We start from the raw sequence: 18,643 nt of genomic DNA, 5'->3' as shown, positions 1-18,643 counted from the left end.
AATCCCAGTGGTCTGAGTCTAAAACCCACATCCTCAGACACTAAGCTATACTGTCTTCTTAGAAGCCAGAGTAACCTCTAGCTTATGTACACTCTTAGCTTCCTGCCACCAAACACAACTCCATAGGTGGTATCGTTTCCAAAGAGAGCAAATGCAGAGAAGTGGGTTGGGAGCTAATGATGGTCTGGCAAGTCCATTTCCTATCACCACATAGACACCCTCCCCCGACCCCCTACCCGCTGCCACCTCAGTACAGTAATGTCCTGTTCTCTGAAGGTTGCCAAGCATTTATCTAGTAACCGGAGATTCTGGCTAATAGATGTCATAAAGTTGTCTAAGTCTCGTTAGAGGCCACAGTAGGATTAGAGTTGTACTTAAGTCAGGGTTTGATGTGGTGGTCCTACACAAGGAACAACTGTGACGTGGGGTTAGAATGCATTTGCTAACCCAATACTTTATCTCCATAGATCAGTGGAACCACCATTTACAGCAAATATTTCCTGAGCATTCTTGGAATGCCGCACTCCATACCAGGTACCAAGCCCTTACACATGATAAAACATGTGAGAAAGCAGAATGAAAACAGATCAGGGGCTCAGAAAATATGGAAAACTGATTCTGAAGAGGAGGGGACAATTTGGGGTGGAGCAGTCAGGGTGACTTTTATGAAGGAGGGCGTGAATTGGACTTTGAAGGAGGGGCAGGATACGACTACGTGAAAAGTAGGGATATTGAAGGGAGAAATGTGTGAGAGGGTGGCATTGTGGGAGAAGACATAGTGCAAATGTGGGTTCAAGACAAGTGGGAATGAGCATTGATGTGTAAGGATGCTTTCAGCTAGTTCAAACAGAAATGACTTCCACAAATTAATTTTCATGTAGTCCAAAGGTTGGATGGGCTGCTTGATCCAGCAGCCAAATAGTGCCAAGTTTTTCTCAAGTCTCTGCTCTAACAGTTCACAGTCACGTTCCACAGTCAGGTAATGTGTTTCCTTGTTCACATCCAACAAGAGAGAGTTTGATTTATCTTGCCCGGAAATTCCAAGCTAGCCTCTTTTTATGTTTCATTGGCTCAAACTGGCTTTATACCTGCCTGTTCCTAAACCCATCACTGATGAAGGAAATGGAATATTATGATTGGCTTACACGAGTGGATCTCAAACTTTAGCCTGCATTAGAATAACCTGGAGGACATGTAAAAACACATAGTGCTGCCCTGTCCTACCTCAGAGTTTCTATTCAGTAGGTGTAGGGTCAGAATTATATTTCTAACAAATTGCCACATGATGCTAGTACTTCTGGTGGGGGACCACTACCTTAGAAGAATCACTTAGAGTAGAATGGAGGTTGGGACAACAACCATAATGTCTCCTATGGATAAGGCCACCAGATGTCCTGGTTTGCCTGGCACTGTTCCTGTTTATTCCTGTTAAGCCAGTGTAACTATGGCCCCTTCACTCTCATAGTACCCTGGTCATTTTCAATATAAATCACATGGTTTCCTTACTTTAGGGTGCTTGAGCTCGAGTCAAAGACCCTTCTCTAAGTGAGCACAGGATAGTGAATTAGGATTCATCAATAATATTTGTGTTCCAGTTGGGAGGTCTCTTCTTTGTCCTGTGTCCAAGGATCTGAGGGAGAGGGGGGGTGAGAGAGAGAGAGAGAGAGAGAGAGAGAGAGAGAGAGAGAGAGAGAGAGAGAGAGAGAGAGAGAGGGGGAAAGTCATCAGTAACAACCATATTTTACACTGTTAGATCCTGACTGATGTGTGTTAGGAGAATTGCTCTTAATTTACATGGAAACTATTCTTTACTCATACGATTTTTGATATTTTTTTTTTGTTTAACATTCTTTTTTTTGTTTGTTTTATTTAACATTCTTAACAAAATAATTTATTTTATGAAATACTAAGGCATCAATTGCAACTAACTCATTTTATGTCTTATGTTTAATTGACTTACAATTTTTATGAAAATGTGAAACATATTTTGTATTAAGCTGAAATATCGTATTTTAAAAACTGACTATAATGCAGCTTGCAGTGAAACAGGGTTCAGAATTAATAGTGTTGGGTGCCAAGTATTTCTGGTTCACCTAGAACTAAAAGTTTTTATTGAAAATTTACTACATCTGGCAGTCATAGCAGGGGGCCATGTAATTTCTGGAAGGAAAGTAGTGAAAGAATATTTCTGTTTTTCTTTCTTAATCTAGTTTCTTTTTCTTGGCTTTTTCTACCTAAAGGATACCAAACACTAGGTTTGAAATGATCTTACATATTAGACACCTTTAGTCTTATTCATGGAATTAGGTTTAACCTTTTTGAATTTCTTTAAAAAAAAACACCAAAAACTGATAACAAGCAGTGTTTGGGATGCAGTTTAAGAGTTTACTTAAACCACTTCCTCCCAACCCCACACAAAAATCATAAACTTTAGCAAAATCCTGATGAAAATCGTAGACATCTCCTTGCTCTTTGCAAAACCAAAAATTATGAAATTTTACTTAATCCAAAATTGTTTAAATTTTGTTGGTTTAAACCTTTTACTAGACTTTTCTTCTCATGCCAAAATAACCACATATGGTTTCAGTACTTTGGGAGAAGGGTAATTTGGGTTGAATCTCGTAGAATAACAACATTTAAAACGTTTAAATATGGTAGAATTGGAGAGCAGTCTTCTGTTCTAAACTTCCAGTCATTATAAGAATCTTCATCCCAACATCATGGAGAGATGATTCTTTAAACTGAGTTACTACTGGCCGGCCCGGTGGCGCAGGCGGTTAGAGCTCCATGCTCCTAACTCCGAAGGCTGCCGGTTCGATTCCCACGTGGGCCAGGGGGCTCTCAACAACCAAAAAAAAAAAAAAAAGAAAAAAATTAAATAAAAAAAAAATGTTCTAAACTGAGTTACTACTTTCAGTGATAGGAAGGCCATAGATTCAGAGAGTGGGCAATTGGTTTCATTGTTGAACAGCTTTAGCTAGAAAGTTTTCTCACTATGAGTCACAGCATGTCTTTCAAAATGTTTACTTTAGAGGACTATACACAATGCTATGGACTGAATTGTGACCTCCCCAAATTCATATGTCCAAGCCCTAACTACCAATGTGACTGTGTTTGGAGATAAGGAGTTCAGGAGGTAATAAAGATTAAATGAAGTTATAAGGATGGGGTCCTAATCTGATAGATTAATGGCCTTTTAAGAAGAGGAAGAGGAAGAAATATTTCTCTCCCCACTGCATGCATGGAAGAAAGGACACATGGGGACAGATGAGAAGACACCAATCTACAAGCCAGGAAGAGAGCTCTCACTAGAAACTGAATAGGCAGGCACCTTGATCTTGAACTTCTAGTTCCCAGAACTGTGAGAAATAAATTTCTGTTATTTAAGCTATACAGTCTATGATATTTTGTTATAGCAGCCTGAGTGAAGACAAACTATATGTACTACCTTTTTTTTACCGGAAATCCCAGCTATCATGACCATCCTAATACTTACATTTTTAAAAATGACAATTCACAATGCGTTACATTTTTCTTTATCTGATACAATTTCCAGATTGCTCTCTAGACTCACAGTTTGAGATCCCTCTAGCTTGTGTCTGTCTCATCAAAATAATGTTGTTTATAACTGAACAAAATACTGTAAGTGCGTTCTGACCAATGCAAAAATACATTAAGACATTACTTCTATGAGCTAGATTCCGTATCTTCTTGTGGGTCATACATAATATAATGTTGGGTTGGGTTTTTCGGAAAACACATTATATGTAGGTTAAACTTGGGTTCAACTAAAATCTGCATATTTTTTAAATGAGCTTCATCCTGGGCCGTGTAATCAACTAAGCTTTTGGATTACCAAGAATGAGACCATACGAAGAAACGTAGATGTTTAAAGAAAAAAAAACAAAAACCTGACACTTTGCCACACAGATGTGAACTCCAAGAGCTAGGTGGTTTACATAATATGTAAGTCAATTACATACTCTGTAGGGAGGTAATAAATGTCATAGAAACAAGAAAAGTAGAGCAGGGTAGGGGTTTTGAGAGTACAGTCTTCTGGTCACAGCATAGCAAAATGCACTGGATCTCATTAACATGATTGTCACTTTCTCTGCTTCTGTGACCTCAAACCCAGCTATGAATAAATCGATTGATTTAGAAATTTATTACATATTTCACATATTTAATATCTCTAATGCAGAATTATAATAGACTATGGTAATTAATTTAGCTTAGGAAATGGTCACTGAGTTATTCATTTAGAATAACAGCTTGTGATTCTATTTATTAGTGGTATATCTGATTTTGAAAGCCTTCATTTAATCAATTGATTAATCATCTATCATTTAGTCAACAAATATTTATGGACTGCTTGCTATGAAGAAGGCGGAATTATATGTGCATGTATGAAAGTTATAGTTACAGAATTTTGAACTCTAGAGTACCTGGTATTTATAAAGGTAGAATTAGGTGCCTAGATATTTTATGAAGCTAAAAATGGCAGTATTTTCTAATTCGAAGACTCTAGCTGTGGTATGAGCACTTTTTGCCCCTTTGTGATTATGTAAGAAAATGTTATTTGTTCTCACAATACCTCTCTAGATAGATTCATGTGTTTTCCTCATTGTATATGTAAGGAAGATAGGTATCTTGCCCTTAGTCACTTCGGGAGTATTAATATTGGAATGGAATCCTTATGTTTTGGGTTCATTGTCTACCAACATCTGATCTTGAGCTGAGTAGTAGAAGTGGTCACACAGCTTTGGCTCCAGGTCTGTGGGAACCCACACGGTAATGCTCACCCAAACCTGTCATGTTTCTGTGGTCCACAGCCTTGGTGTCAAAAGGACTTGGTATGAAAAGTTCTTAGGGTGCTATAGGTCTTCTATCTCAGCCAGTGCCCCTCTGGTTCAGGTATCAGTAAATACATAAGGAGGGTGTAGAGGTGAATGTGGGAGCAGGAGCAAGGTCAAAAGAAGGAACTAACCAGGTTTATTCCAGCTCTTTTATCTCATTGCTGATCCCAGCTTGCCATTTATTCTTGTCCTATAAAATTACAGAAAAAAGGAAAATGATAACCATAAAAGAATTTTAGACATGTGACCCTGACCATTTAGCATTTGGGAATGTCATGTGAGGCCTTAACTTTTTGACATTGTTATCTAATGGGGCTCTGTTAAGATAAAGAAATTAGAGTGTGATGATAGAAATGTCTCACATGAACTAGAGCAGAGGTTGTATTTTTAAATTTGTATTTTTTTTATTTTGAGATACAGTCTCCTTCCCAGGAAACCACACGGCATGGGCAGCCATCTTCTTTCCTTGAACTAAAGTTCTGTTTTCATTGAGTATGAGTTTATACTTTAAACTACACTAGGCAGGCTCTTCCCCATAATCAAACAGGATTTTCAAAGACAGTGAAGACCAGCAAACAACGCCCTGCACTAGATAAAGGGTTGGAACACACTCAAAGACACCTTGAGCCAAGACATCGCTGTGAAAATCTGCTGGATTCTCGATTAAAACAATAACACCGATGGTGTCATAGCAGACTACAGGGGTCATCAGAGCTGGGGCCGAAGAGTGAAGTTTTCTGATCCATTTTGTCTCTCTGTGACCCCTTGTCTTGGAGAGACCCTTTAGATATGAATGTTGGGAGGTGGGATAACGTGTTTTCAGACGTTTTTCATATCATCATATTTCCAGCTTTCAATCATATCGATGAGGATTTGAACAATGTCCTAAAGCAGGAGAACTGTGGAATCATAGAAAAAGTCTCCTAATTGACAAACTTTCATTCAGAGTCAAACTTCATTCTCGTGGGGGAATTTATTATATTATCAGGCACCTCAGATCATGTTGGATTAGGTTGAAGCAGATTCAAGGGTTAGGTTCAGAGCTTACCTTCAAACAGCTCATCAATTCCTGAGGAATACATCCCTCTCGCTGGGACTGAAGACATGCCTAAAGTCAGAGTGTGATGGTAATGATTCACTCTGAGATTTCAGATCAAGCCACAGGCACTAAAAATGCAACTCTATTTCCCAATGTGAAACACAACCTGTAATCTTAATCCATTTAACTTCCTCAAATTGCTATCTTACTCAAAACAGCCTATTTCCTCATTGAACATAGATGAATTTTCTCTGTGGTAACTATCACAATCTGATCCAATGACATGGTCAGGCTTTCCTCATCACCTGTGTGTTCTCCTTCAAAGAAAGTTCATTCAGCAACCAGAATTGTTAAGAGTGTGGATTTATAATCAGATTACTCGTGTTGAAATCTATGAACATGACTCGCTAGGGGTGTACTTTTGAATGGAAGTTTTAATCTTCCTAAGGTACAGTTTCCTCACCTGTAAAATGGGGAAATAATAGTACTGATCTCATAGTATTAGCAACGACATGGGGTCTGGTATAGTGGTAGTGCTCAATAAATAGTAGCTTTTGTTTGAGGGGGCTATAGCAGAATGGTTAAGAGCAGGATTTTAAGGCCAAACTGTCTGGTTCAAATTGCGCTCTGCCATTTATTAGCTGGATGCCCATGGACAGGTTTCCTAATCTCTGTTTATATTTCCTTGATTATAAAATGAGGATAGTAATAATATTATTCCATAGGCTACCAGAAGGATCAAATAAGTTAATACATGTAAAGTGCTAGAATAGTAATTGGCACATAGAAACCCTGGATTAAATATTAGTTAATACTATGATACAGGAATCATGACATAGAGTTTCTGTAGTGATGAGTTAAGAACCTGATCTCAGGTAGGTTCAGACTAATATTACACTCCTTAACTTCATTATCTGATTAACACTGACTAATTCATTGGACGTGGAGTTGAAAATGGAGTTCAGCGAGAACTGGAACAATATGCAACCAGGTTTGTTCCTCACATCTGTTGGACACCAGGAAAGAGTATAAATGAGGCCCACCTATCATTTTTTAAATACTGTTAAATATTTTGTATCCTCCTAGCTTGACAAATATACTTCATAACAACATAGAAGTTCAGGTTAGAATGTAGAATTATTAGAGTTCCATACCAGAAGTTGGAGAAACAGAGAGAGCAAGTGCCTAGCCTCCCACCTCCAGCTTCTTCCTTTGTCCAGCTTGCTTTCTCTCTCTCTTAATGTGAACCCACCAAAAAAAGGACATGTGAAAACAGAGAAAAGGTGGCCATCTGCAAGCCAGAAAAAGAGTTCTCACCAGCAACTGTCCATGCTGGCACCTGATCTCAGATGTCTGGCCTCCAGAATCATGAGAAAATAAATTTTTGTTGTTTAAACCCTTCAGTCTGTGGTATTTTGTTATAACACAGGGAATGTGAGGCAGGCTCCTGGTGTGCCTACCCCTTGGTCTCGCAGATTCGCTGATCTGTGCGGAGGAAAGCCAATCAGAGAAAAGCCGAATCCCTCTAAAGAGCGGGAAGGGACCCCTCTGAGCTCTCTTCCCATGGCACTCAGGGAAAAGTGGAGAAACTTTGAATTTCTTTTGTATTTGGTCTAGGCAGAGAGACTCAGCATGGAAATTTAGGCCAAGAACAAAGAGGACCTTGACAGTTATGGTCATGGAGGCTTTAGCTAGAAATTACCTTAAGAGTCATCAAAATTACCTTCATTTTACAGTTGGAGGTACTGAGGTTTACAGACTTCCCACAGGTAGCATGGAAACTTGCTGATATCTTAGATCTCTGAAATCTTATGCATATTCCCTTTTATTTGTTAGGTTAAGTTTGCCAGCTTTTAGATTAACTATCAGAGGCCTACTGAATTTGCTAGGAGAAGAACTTTGTAGGACTGACTGCTTTAGAATCCTTGCCTCCTGCAGGCCAAAGCTTCTTACATCTGTTTTACACAGAGTTGATGAAACAAAAGCATTTGGCTAAAAAAACATGCATAACTGCCATGAAATTATTTGCACTTCTCTTTATACTTATTAACTAAAGAAAAAGTACATTAATAACATTTTTAGAGTAAGGCTTTGGGTATTTACACTGTTATCTTAAGGAGACAAACATATGACTAACAGCAAACATAGTCCTAGGCGGTTTAAACGTAATGTTCACTCACATTAAAAGTCTATTCAGATTACATAAAGGGAGCGCTTTTGAAACCAGGCAGAGGTGGCCAAGCTGTAGCTCAGTAATGGAGCTCATATCTTCTCACATTCCTGAGGGCCTTGAGGGTTGGGAAAGGGGACAGTCGGGACTTCAGAAGATCGCAGTGTAACAAAGAAATAGGTAGAGTCCAGCATACCATACCTAGTTCTATGAAGCTTCTCTCCTTCCTTTGACACGAGGCAACCTATTCCACCAGTGATAATGACAGTCCTTTCAGGCAGGGAGAAAGGACTCTTACACATTTGAACAAACACATTTGAGTTGACTGGCCATGGATTTTTATTACTCGTATTTGAGAAGTGACGCTATTAAGATTCAGAGAGATTAATTAAAGGATTGGCTCAAAGTCATACAGCTGATAAATTAAGAGTTCAGTTCATGTCCTCTGGCTTCCATTCCTCTGTTAGTATGCTGTAAAAATAAAATGGCCAGAGTATTAACATATCTTATTCAGGCCTTCGCTATGCTTATCACATGAAATTGTTTTAAGAGTGAAAGCTGATGTATTTTGTTTTGTTCTAATAGGGCTCTAAGTCTGTGAATGTTCTTTGCTCGCAGACTGGGCAGTCCAGGTGGTTCCCAGACTGCTCTCCTGTTTCCATGAGGACAGAGCTGTTTTCCCCTTTCCATCTGCAGTTCTGCCTTTGACAGAAATGAGGAAGGGTCACAGCCGCTGCTCTTAGTGTTAAATGGATAAGATTGGGGGTTTCTCAAACCATATCTGGTTTATCTCCTGAAAGGAGTAAAAGTCACTCAAAAGAATGTTCCAGATAATTCTGTTTAAACATAATCTCATGTGCATTGGCTTTTTCCTGATTATAAAAAATACCTTATCGATTTCTTCAGTGAAAATTTTAGAAAGTACAGAAAAGTAAAAAGAGTAAATCAGATACACCTGTAATTCCACCTCTCCAAGATAATCACTGTGAACATCTTGATATTTCCTCAAGCCTTTTTCTCATCTATCTTTAGAATACTTAGACCATACGATACACATAGTATTTCATCTTGCTTCTTTGCATTTAGCATTACACATTATTGCATTTTACTATGCCATTAAATATTTTTAAAAATACGTCTATTTATGTTATGGAGGCATTACCATTTATTTAAATGCTTTTCTTTTGTTAAACACTTAGGTTTGCATCTAATTTTTCAGTTTTATAGATAATTCTATAATAAGTATTCTTTTTTTTTTAATTTGTATTTTTTTAATTAAATTTATTGGGGTGACAATTGTTAGTAAATTTACATAGATTTCAGGTGTACAATTCTGTATTACATCGTCTATAAATCCCATTGTGTGTTCACCACCCAGAGTCAGTTCTCCTTCCATCACCATATATTTGATCCCCTTTACCCTCATCACCCACCCCCCACCCCCTTACCCTCTGGTAACCACTAAATTATTGTCTGTGTCTATGAGTTTTTGTTTCTCATTTGTTTGTCTTGTTCTTTTTGGTTTATATACCACATATCAGTGAAATCATAGGGTTCTCTGCTTTTTCTGTCTGACTTATTTCACTTAGCATTATACTCTCAAGATCCATCCATGTTGTCACAAATGCTCCTATATCATCTTTCCTTAATGCCGAATAGTATTCCATTGTGTATATGTACCACAACTTCTTTATCCATTCACCTATCGAAGGACATTTTGGTTGTTTCCATGTCTTGGCCACCGTAAACAAAGCTGCAATGAACATTGGAGTACACGTGTCTCTATAGAGAAATGCTTTTATATTTTTGGGGTAGATACCCAGGAGAGCGATTGCTGGGTCATATGGTAATTCTATTTGTAATTTCTTGAGGAACCTCCACACTGCCTTCCATAGCGGCTGCACCAGTCTGCATTCCCTCCAACAATGTATGAGAGTTCCTTTTTCTCCACAGCCTCTCCAACACTTGTTACTATTTGTCTTGTTGATGAAAGCCATTCTGACTGGGGTGAGGTGATATCTCATTGTGGTTTTCATTTGCATTTCTCTGATGATTAGCGATGTTGAGCATTTTTTCATATGTCTATTTGCCATTTGTATATCCTCTTTGGAGAAATGTCTCTTCAGGTCCTCTGTCCATTTTTCAATTGGGTTGTTTGTTATTTTGTTGTTGAGTTTCATGAGTTCCTTGTATATTTTGGATATTAGCCCCTTATCAGAGGAACTGTTTGCGAAAATCTTCTCCCATTCAGTTGGTTGCCTCATTATTTTGTCAATAGTTTCTTTTGCTGTGCAGAAGCTTTTCAGTTTCATATAATCCCATTCGTTTATTTTAGTTTTTACTTCCATTGCCTTTGGAGTCAAATTCATAAAATGCTCTTTGAACTCAAGGTCCATAAGTTTAGTACCTATGTTTTCTTCAATGCAGTTTATTGTGTCAGGTCTTATACTTAAGTCTTTGATCCATTTTGAATTAATTTTGGTACATGGTGACAGATAGCAGTCCAGTTTCATTCTTTTGCACGTAGCTATCCAATTCTGCCAGCACCATTTATTGAAGAGGCTGTCTTTCCTCCATTGTATGTTTTTAGCTTCTTTGTCAAAAATTATCTTATAATAAGTATTCTTAACATGATCTCTATTTCTATCTTTAAGATCATCAGAATTGAATCTTGAAAGTGGAATTATTAGATCAAAGACTACAAATGTTCTATTTTGCATCATGCAACAGTGTTTTAATTAATTCTAGCTTTAAAACATCTTAATACCTGATAGGTTTGCTCTTTCAAAAATTGCTTAGAAATTCTTGAATGCTTATTTTTTGAGTTTATTTTAACATCATATTGTCAAGTTCCCACACATGAAAACTCATTTTAATTAGATTCAGATTAAACCTACAAATTCGGTTTTATGAACATGGACTATTTTCATTTTTTGCAATATTATTTTGCAAGTTTTGCTATTTTTGTTTTTATGGTTGTTTTCATATGGTACCATGTGATTGTTCCTCTCTATCTCTAATAGCGTCTTGTACCACCTCACTCTTCCTTGTTCTCTAGCCTCCTACCCCTCTGCCTTCTTTTCTGTCCCTAGAACACCCCAAGAACATTTTCACCACAGGGCCTTTGGACTTGCTACTCCTTCTGCCTGGAACGTTCTTTCTCCAGCCTTTGGCATGGCGTCGTCTCCTTATTCCTCATGTTCAACATCCACATCCTCATCCTTCCTGCTCTCCGAGCAGGACAAGAAGTTCCATTTCCCTGTCTTATACCCAAAGTGACATGGTTAATTGAACATGGCATTTTATGCCCCTGTGAGCTCACAAGTAGCTTAATCTTTCCCACAGTTAGGCTCTGGAAAGTCGCTACTCACGAGAGGAGTTAACAATAAGCTAATACTTCAGGCTAACTATGTGCTGAGCATTTTATCAAGGGTTACCTCCAATTAAGTCCTCGTCATTCCAACCACATAGATCTGCATCTTCTTTGTATTCCACCGTGACTGGACACGAACCTGCTTGGCCACCTCTACTGGACAGTCCAGTCCATCACTGGAAGGACAAAGGAGCTCATTTCTCTCCTCACAACCATTTAACAAAACTTCAAATATTGATCTTCTGATCTCCATTCCACCACGATAATTGTATGTACATAAAAGAGGCTGGATATGGAGAAAGAAAAACAAAAGAGCATTTACTGAGTGTCTGTGTCAGCGCTGTACAGATATTTTATGTCATTTAGCAGCCAAAAGAACCACACTGACTATACAGAATATATAAAGCATCTTTAATTTCCCCTCTTCTCTGCTGTACCTACCGAGAAGTAATCAATTTTGGGCAGAGGATATTTAATTCAGTTTACTTATTAATTCATTGACTTATTCCTTCAATTATATTACTTAAGTATATATTAAGTACAAAAATCAATGCTGGGTGCTGGGAGAGGCATGTAAACATCAAGGTCCTGGACTCAAGGCTTTCAGCTTCATGGAATATAAACATAGAATAAAGAGCCATGGAAATACAGAGAAGAGAGAGTTTGAGGAGACAAGAAAGGCTGCAAAGAGAAGGTGACCTTTGAAGTGGGTATTGATGGATGAGAAGCATTCCCCAGGTAGGAAAGAAGGTTCCAGACTGAGGTAAAATAGTGCATAATAGCAAGGCGGTTTCACAAAGTCATGTGGCATATCTGAGACATTGAAAGAGATTTAATATAATCATTACTAAAAGTTTTACACTGGGAATGATATGTATCTGTTAATAAGGATAAGATGTAAAATACTCTGCAATTTCATGGTGAGCTCAAAGTAATCATTTGGTATGTAAATGAGACTGTTGTGTTTCAGAAAATGTTATGTGAAATGTCACCATATTGTAACATTGAAGTGAAATCGCAGGGAAAGTGAACTGCTGCTATCGAGCTATCTGGTGTCAGGCAAGAAAACTTGGTTACTTTAGATTTTAGTTGCCTCATCTATAAAATGGAGAAGTTGGTGTAGAACTTACTCTTTTTTTTTCTACTATTCTAAGAAACACTAATTATCCTGAAGACTCATTCACAGAATAAAGGAACAAAGAAAATCAATAGGTATTTATTGAATCAGCCCCAATAAACTTACAAGCAAACACAAGAAAAGAGATAAGTACATATTCAACATAAATTTGTATAACTGCTAAGAAGGCATGAAGGTGCAAGCTTGGACTTCTGGATTCCAGTGGTTGGGGGAGGGTGGGATATGGTGAGGAAAAGCATAATTATGAGTCTAAGCTATACCATTGGAGGAACAACTGCCAAAATCGTACAACACACTCAGAAAAAAGGATACCCCTATGCTTTTTCAATACCTTGTTCTTAAAAAAACGAAAGTAATCATTCCTGGAACTCTGATAAGAAAGGTTCCTATAGGCAGCTCAGCTGAGGTTCAGCCAGGAAGGCTATTTAGTTAATACTGCTGCTGCCTGTATTGAAGGGAAAGAGACACTCAGTTTCAAATTCAGCCTAGGCTGTAACACATAAAAAAGGATTCCTGTGTTTTCTAGGAAGAAGCAGATGTTATCAATAATAACGCTACCTAGCTGTTGCTATTGTAAAATTAATGTATGAGACATCATATCATATTTATATATGTTAAATGCCATTTGTTCTTTACATAGAGAAAGTTAATAAAACATTTTCAAATTATCAGACAGTTACTGTAAAACATATTTGATTTGTCAATACAAAATTAGCAGTTGAATTCTTTAGGCCAACAGGTGACTGTCAGAGGCTCCCACACTCACAGGTTTCATTTCATCCCAAGAAATATTCATGAATTGTGTGCCAGGCAGTGTACCAGGTGCCAGATATACGCACAGTCTGACAATTAAGTTCATGAACTTGTTGCAACACTGTTGCTAAACTTTTTTGATATCAGAGGGATTATTCATTACAAATTCGTACCAACTGGACAATTAATCAAGTTTACTATTTGGAAGTGCTGAAAACGCTGTGTGAAAAAGTTAGATGACCTGAACTATCGGCCAACAATTCATGTCTCTTGCATTACAACAATGCACCAGCTCACACGGCACTGTCTATGAGGGAGTTTTTATCCAGTAAACAAATAACTGTATTGGAACACCCTCCCTACTCACCCAATCTGTCCCCCAATGACTTCTTTACCTGAAGATAAAGGAAATATTGAAAGGAAGACATTTTGATGACATTCAGGACACCAAGGGTAATACAATGATAGCTCTGATGGCCATTCTAGAAAACGAGTTCCAAAAATGCTTTGAAGGGTGGACTAGGTGCTGGCATTGGTGCATAGCTTCCCAAGGAAAAAGAAAAATTAAATAAAAATTATTTATTTATTATTATTATTATTTATTATTATTATTTATTATTATTATTATAAATATTATTTATTAATTATTGTATATTTTCATTCGAAAATGACCCTAGTGATATTCAGCAATGAAGTATGTAGCACTTTTGCTAGGATGAGTTCATGAACTTAATTGTCAGACCTCGTATATTGTGGCAGCAAACAGACACAACCCTTGTCCTCATTGAGCTTAGAGTCTAATGGGAGAAGCATACCTAAAAAGTAAATGCCATAATAAATACCTCATCAGTGCCTTAAAGGAAAACAACAGCACGCTGTAAGAGACAAACATGGGGAGAACCTAATGTAGGTTGGGCAGCCAGGCAAGCGTAGATCCTATCTGCTGTTTTCACTACAAGTTAAACACCCCCATTCAGCTGTCTATCAGGGATTTCTGAGAGTAAATAATTCTGGAAGCATCCAAGTGATTTAAGTATTATTTTGGATTTTTTTGATCATAAAATTTATTAAATCTCCATCCTTGACATGTGAGTCAAATTTTTTTTCAGTCATAGCATCCCCAACCACATAAAAACAATGTAATTCAAATGTCACTCCCTTCAGATCCAGATAAGATACAGTTTCTTAAAATCTCTCTCATTCCATGTTCTGTACACGTCAAAGCCAACTTTAATACTTCAGCAAATTCCTTCCGAGTTTACGGTCTATGGTCACCTGTGGCCCTGAATTCCTGCTTTTGCAAATGGGTTTAGATTATGGAACATATTGCCTTTCTGTAAATGTAGTTTCTGTTCCATGCTATGTTAACCCAGATGTGAAACTCAGCCTCCTTTATAATTGCCACTGTCATAGGACATTTTGAAGATTTGAGAGGGGACGGGGTGAAAAAGTTTGTATGAGTCAGGTAAGATGTAACAAACAAGCTCCTATTGCTATAATTTTTAAAATTAATTTATTTATTTTATTTAATTTTTCTTTTTTATTAGCTTCAGGTGCACAAGACAAAGTAATACTTAGACGTTTATCATTTATATCCCTCACACTGTGTGGGCTCCCCTCCCCCCATCCACTATCCCTCTGACATGGCACTGAGCCATTACATTTCCACCTATTGCTATAATTTAACAACAACAAAAAGATAATGCTTTCTTACTCATATCACAGTCCAATTTAGGTTGAAAGTGGCCCTATCCCTACAGTCCTTCACAGACTGAGGGTCCTTTTATCTAGTGGCTTCACCCTCTTTTGGGGTCATGGAGCCCTCTTCCTGATCCTGTGCAAGCAGCCTATTGGAAGAGTGCAGAGGGTAATGTGGGAGTTATTATACATTAGCCAGGCCTGGAGGCGGCACATGTCACCTCTGCCCACACTCTATTGACTTGAACTTGTCACATGGCTATACCTAACTCCAAGGAAGGCTGGGAAATATAATTTAGTTTTTAGTCCAGGAAGAAAATAAAATGGGTTTTGTAAAATACTAAATCTGTCTTTGTCATAGAATTTATATCGTAACAACACAAAGAACTTTAAATTTAATGTTACATCTCCTAAGTTTTAGTAATTCCTTGGCCTTCTCACTACTAGGGTTTTTTAATGCAATGCCCAGGCTCATGCCAAATTTCTTCTCTCTCCACTTTATTCCTTCCATCCTTTATTCTTTTTCCATTACTAAACATTCCTATTAATTTTTTTCTAAAAAGTCTTTTTAACTCTAATTGCTTTGTCTCCCCCAGATTCCTGGAGCTCTCATCATCCATCCAATTTCCTATCAGAGAATAAAGACAATGCTTCCCTATAGAGAATTCTTCCCATGACATCGAATTTGAGGCTCTTTGAGAAGCCATATGACAGATGTCTGTGCTTCTCAAACTGACGTAAATACATGAAACCTTGAGATAAAAATAATCTGTTTCTGACTCAGAACAATTCTCCCTGGGGCCATGTCTGTGCTTTCCCCCTCCTTTGGGAGAATCGTTCCTTTGCACTCCATTGCTCTAATAATGCAGTCTAAATTTGCTAAATATGATTAAGTGGGTGTGTAAACACATGTGGTACAATCTTTCTTCTCCCTCTTATTGTTAAACTAAAATATGGGTCCCCAAATCCTGCCATCTCCTCCACTGGCAGAGAAAGACAGAAGTAAGAGGCAGAGAGGAAAAGTATATTGGTGGTTTCAAGTCCAAATCAGTCTTTGCCTTTTCTGATTATACGAGCCAATAGGTACCCTTCTCTCTTTTAGCTAGTTCATAGATGGCCTATGATTTACATTCCAATTTATATAATAAACATGGCAGTTTTCCTGAAGTTACTTATTACTACCAAATTTGTACAGCTCCCCAACATTATTTTTATTTTACACTATGCACACAAATTATTGCATAGAATGCCTGCCTACACCCTGGAGTTGTACATACTCCTCCCCACGCAGAGGTGGTTGGGTGGGAAGGGCAGAGGAACACTAGTCCCCAAATGAGGCCTGGTCAAATTACTCCTCCACAGAGGAACTTTTGCCTAGGGACCTGTGAAATCATAAGCTTTTTAATGCACTTTCTAGTTGGATCTATTTTAGGGGTGTGGGCAATAGAAATAGGGATGTGCAATAGAGGAGCAACATCCGAAAAGTCTGCTGAGCCATCTGGCGTCAGGAGAATTTGCCCATGTTGCTTCCTGGCGGTTGTGATAAAATTTAAACTAAATAATTTATAACACAAGGACTTCATGAGAGGCTTATAGGAAAACTCAGGCTATCTCAAGCTGTTGGGAGCAAGCTGCAAGTCCTCAGCTACCTCCCCCCACTACAAAAAAAAAGTTCCAGTTTTGAATGGAAAGGAAACACTTGTAGCTCCATTTCCTCTTGGGCACAAGCAGCTCTAAAAAAAGAAGCAACGTGAACAGAATGCCTCAGAAAGAGTTGTAGCTTTCTTTTGCAAAGCGATGAGGAAGCAAAGCAATAGTGTTGACAGAAATAATTTGAGACTAGGGCACGCAGAGAATTGCAAATTAGAAAATGTACCCTAGTGGGATAGAAACCAGATAGGCTCTACCTTACTGCACAGAGAGATGTTTTGTTTTGTTCTTTTCCCTTTATCCTGCAGTTGAAATTAGCATTGTCTTCCAATCTAAACATTGCCTACTTCTTTTCTTCTTAGAACTTTCTAGTTGAATTTTAGCCTCCTTTTATGAGTAGATGATTAACCACAGCAGGATATGGCTTTTTTTTTCTTTTAAAGTGAGATTGAGCACAAGGTTAGCCCCACAATTAGTGAGGCTGGTTACCCACATAAACATCTGCCCATGATTTTAATTTGTTTTCCATGGTTGTAAATTTTCACAAATAAAGGACTCTATGAGGCATCTATAGTCAAGTATGTCATTAACTCACTTTGGCTCTTGGCCAAGTAAGTAAGCAAATGGATCTTGTTTTCCCTTTTATAAAATAGGGGTCGAATTGTATGCAAATAACCAAAATGATTTACACTGATTAAGATCATTGGATTTATCACATAAAAACTGCAGGTTTTGGTTTCTGATTTGGGGTTACTTTTAAACATAAATTGTTGAACATGATGTTTTGTTAAATATGATGCTTCAGTTGTTAAACAGGATATTTTGTGGTAAGTTCGTTGGTTGTATTCTAATCTCCACGAATAGAAATGACTTCCATATTAATCTGATTAAAATTAAACTGTTTAAGAGATAAAGTATAACTCATATTCTTAAAGAAGGTTCTAAAGTCACATTTAATATGGTGATTTCAGTTTGACAAGTAATGAAACAAAACCACTGCCTACCCCACGTCCTATGAACTGGCTATATACCACTTCAGGGCATGACAGCTTGCTTTCGTACTTCCAGTCTGTGACAATGTCCAATTTGATTATCACAGTACTGCAAAACAGGAATTTGGGTGGCTCACGCTTCTCGTCTTCGGAAATGTTCAATGCTGTGATGATAACCAGAGAAATAGTAATGATAAGTTAGAAGGTCCCTGGTGTCCAAAGTGTAAATTGACTGGGTTATAGAATAATTAGGTTGTCCAACATTTTCTATGCACTGTTTGGTTCCCCAAACAGGTTGCACTTCCTAAACATCCAGAGAGGTTTAAAATGTTTTCCAATTTATTTTTAACTACAGTAGAATTTAAAATACAGTAAAATTCACTGTTCTATAAGTTCTATGAGTTTTGACAAATGCTTATTACCACCGCCACCACAATCAAGATACAAAACCATTTCATCATCCCTCCAAAAATTCCCTTGTGCTGTGTCTCTGAACCCCAAACCTGCTCCCACCCTTAAACTCTGGAAGCCACTAATATGTTGTCTATCACTATCATTCTCCAGAAGTCATATAAATGGAACACAGTGTGGAAAGTAGATTCCTTCCCCTTGTACAATGCACTAGAGATTTATCCTTGTTGTTGTATCAAAGGTTTATTCCTTCTAATTGCTATGTGTAATTCAATTCCATTATATGGAAGTATCACCGTTTGTTTATATGTGTATATTCCCAAGTTTGATGATTATGAATAAAGCTGCTATAACCATTCATATATACCTCTTTGTGTGGACATACGTTTTCATCTTTTTCTTGGGTAAATTCTTAGGAGGGAGATACCTGGAAAGTTTTGAAAATATTCCTATGTCCCCTTATGTATGGGGCTTTGGAATATGTGCTTTTAAAACACTCTGCAAATATGACTTACGAGGGGATAAGGAATGTCCTTTTGGGATGATGAAATGTATCTCACAAA

At 37.7% G+C, this 18,643-nt stretch overlaps 1 long non-coding RNA gene across 3 annotated transcripts in view; it reads right to left on the bottom strand.

Annotated features, from left to right (window-relative positions):
• Positions 1-1,871: 1,871 nt before the first annotated feature.
• Positions 1,872-18,643, bottom strand: part of LOC308500085 — a 36,960-nt gene continuing 20,188 nt past the window's right edge. The window contains exons 4-7 of one of the 3 annotated variants that reach the window (XR_013993684.1): positions 17,682-17,833; positions 11,503-11,724; positions 4,988-5,046; positions 1,872-2,840 (exon numbers count right to left, since the gene is read on the bottom strand). This is a non-coding gene — a long non-coding RNA (uncharacterized lncRNA). Of the gene's footprint in view, positions 2,841-4,987; positions 5,047-9,342; positions 11,725-17,681; positions 17,834-18,643 lie in introns of those variants that run through there. The other 2 variants (XR_013993685.1, XR_013993683.1) reach the window with 2 other exon arrangements.

The sequence above is a fragment of the Rhinolophus hipposideros genome (assembly GCF_964194185.1).
Source record: "Rhinolophus hipposideros genome assembly, chromosome: 7".
NCBI lineage: Eukaryota > Metazoa > Chordata > Mammalia > Chiroptera > Rhinolophidae > Rhinolophus > Rhinolophus hipposideros.
Note: the sequence above shows the minus strand (reverse complement) of the source record. Positions and strands in the feature narration are given on the sequence as shown.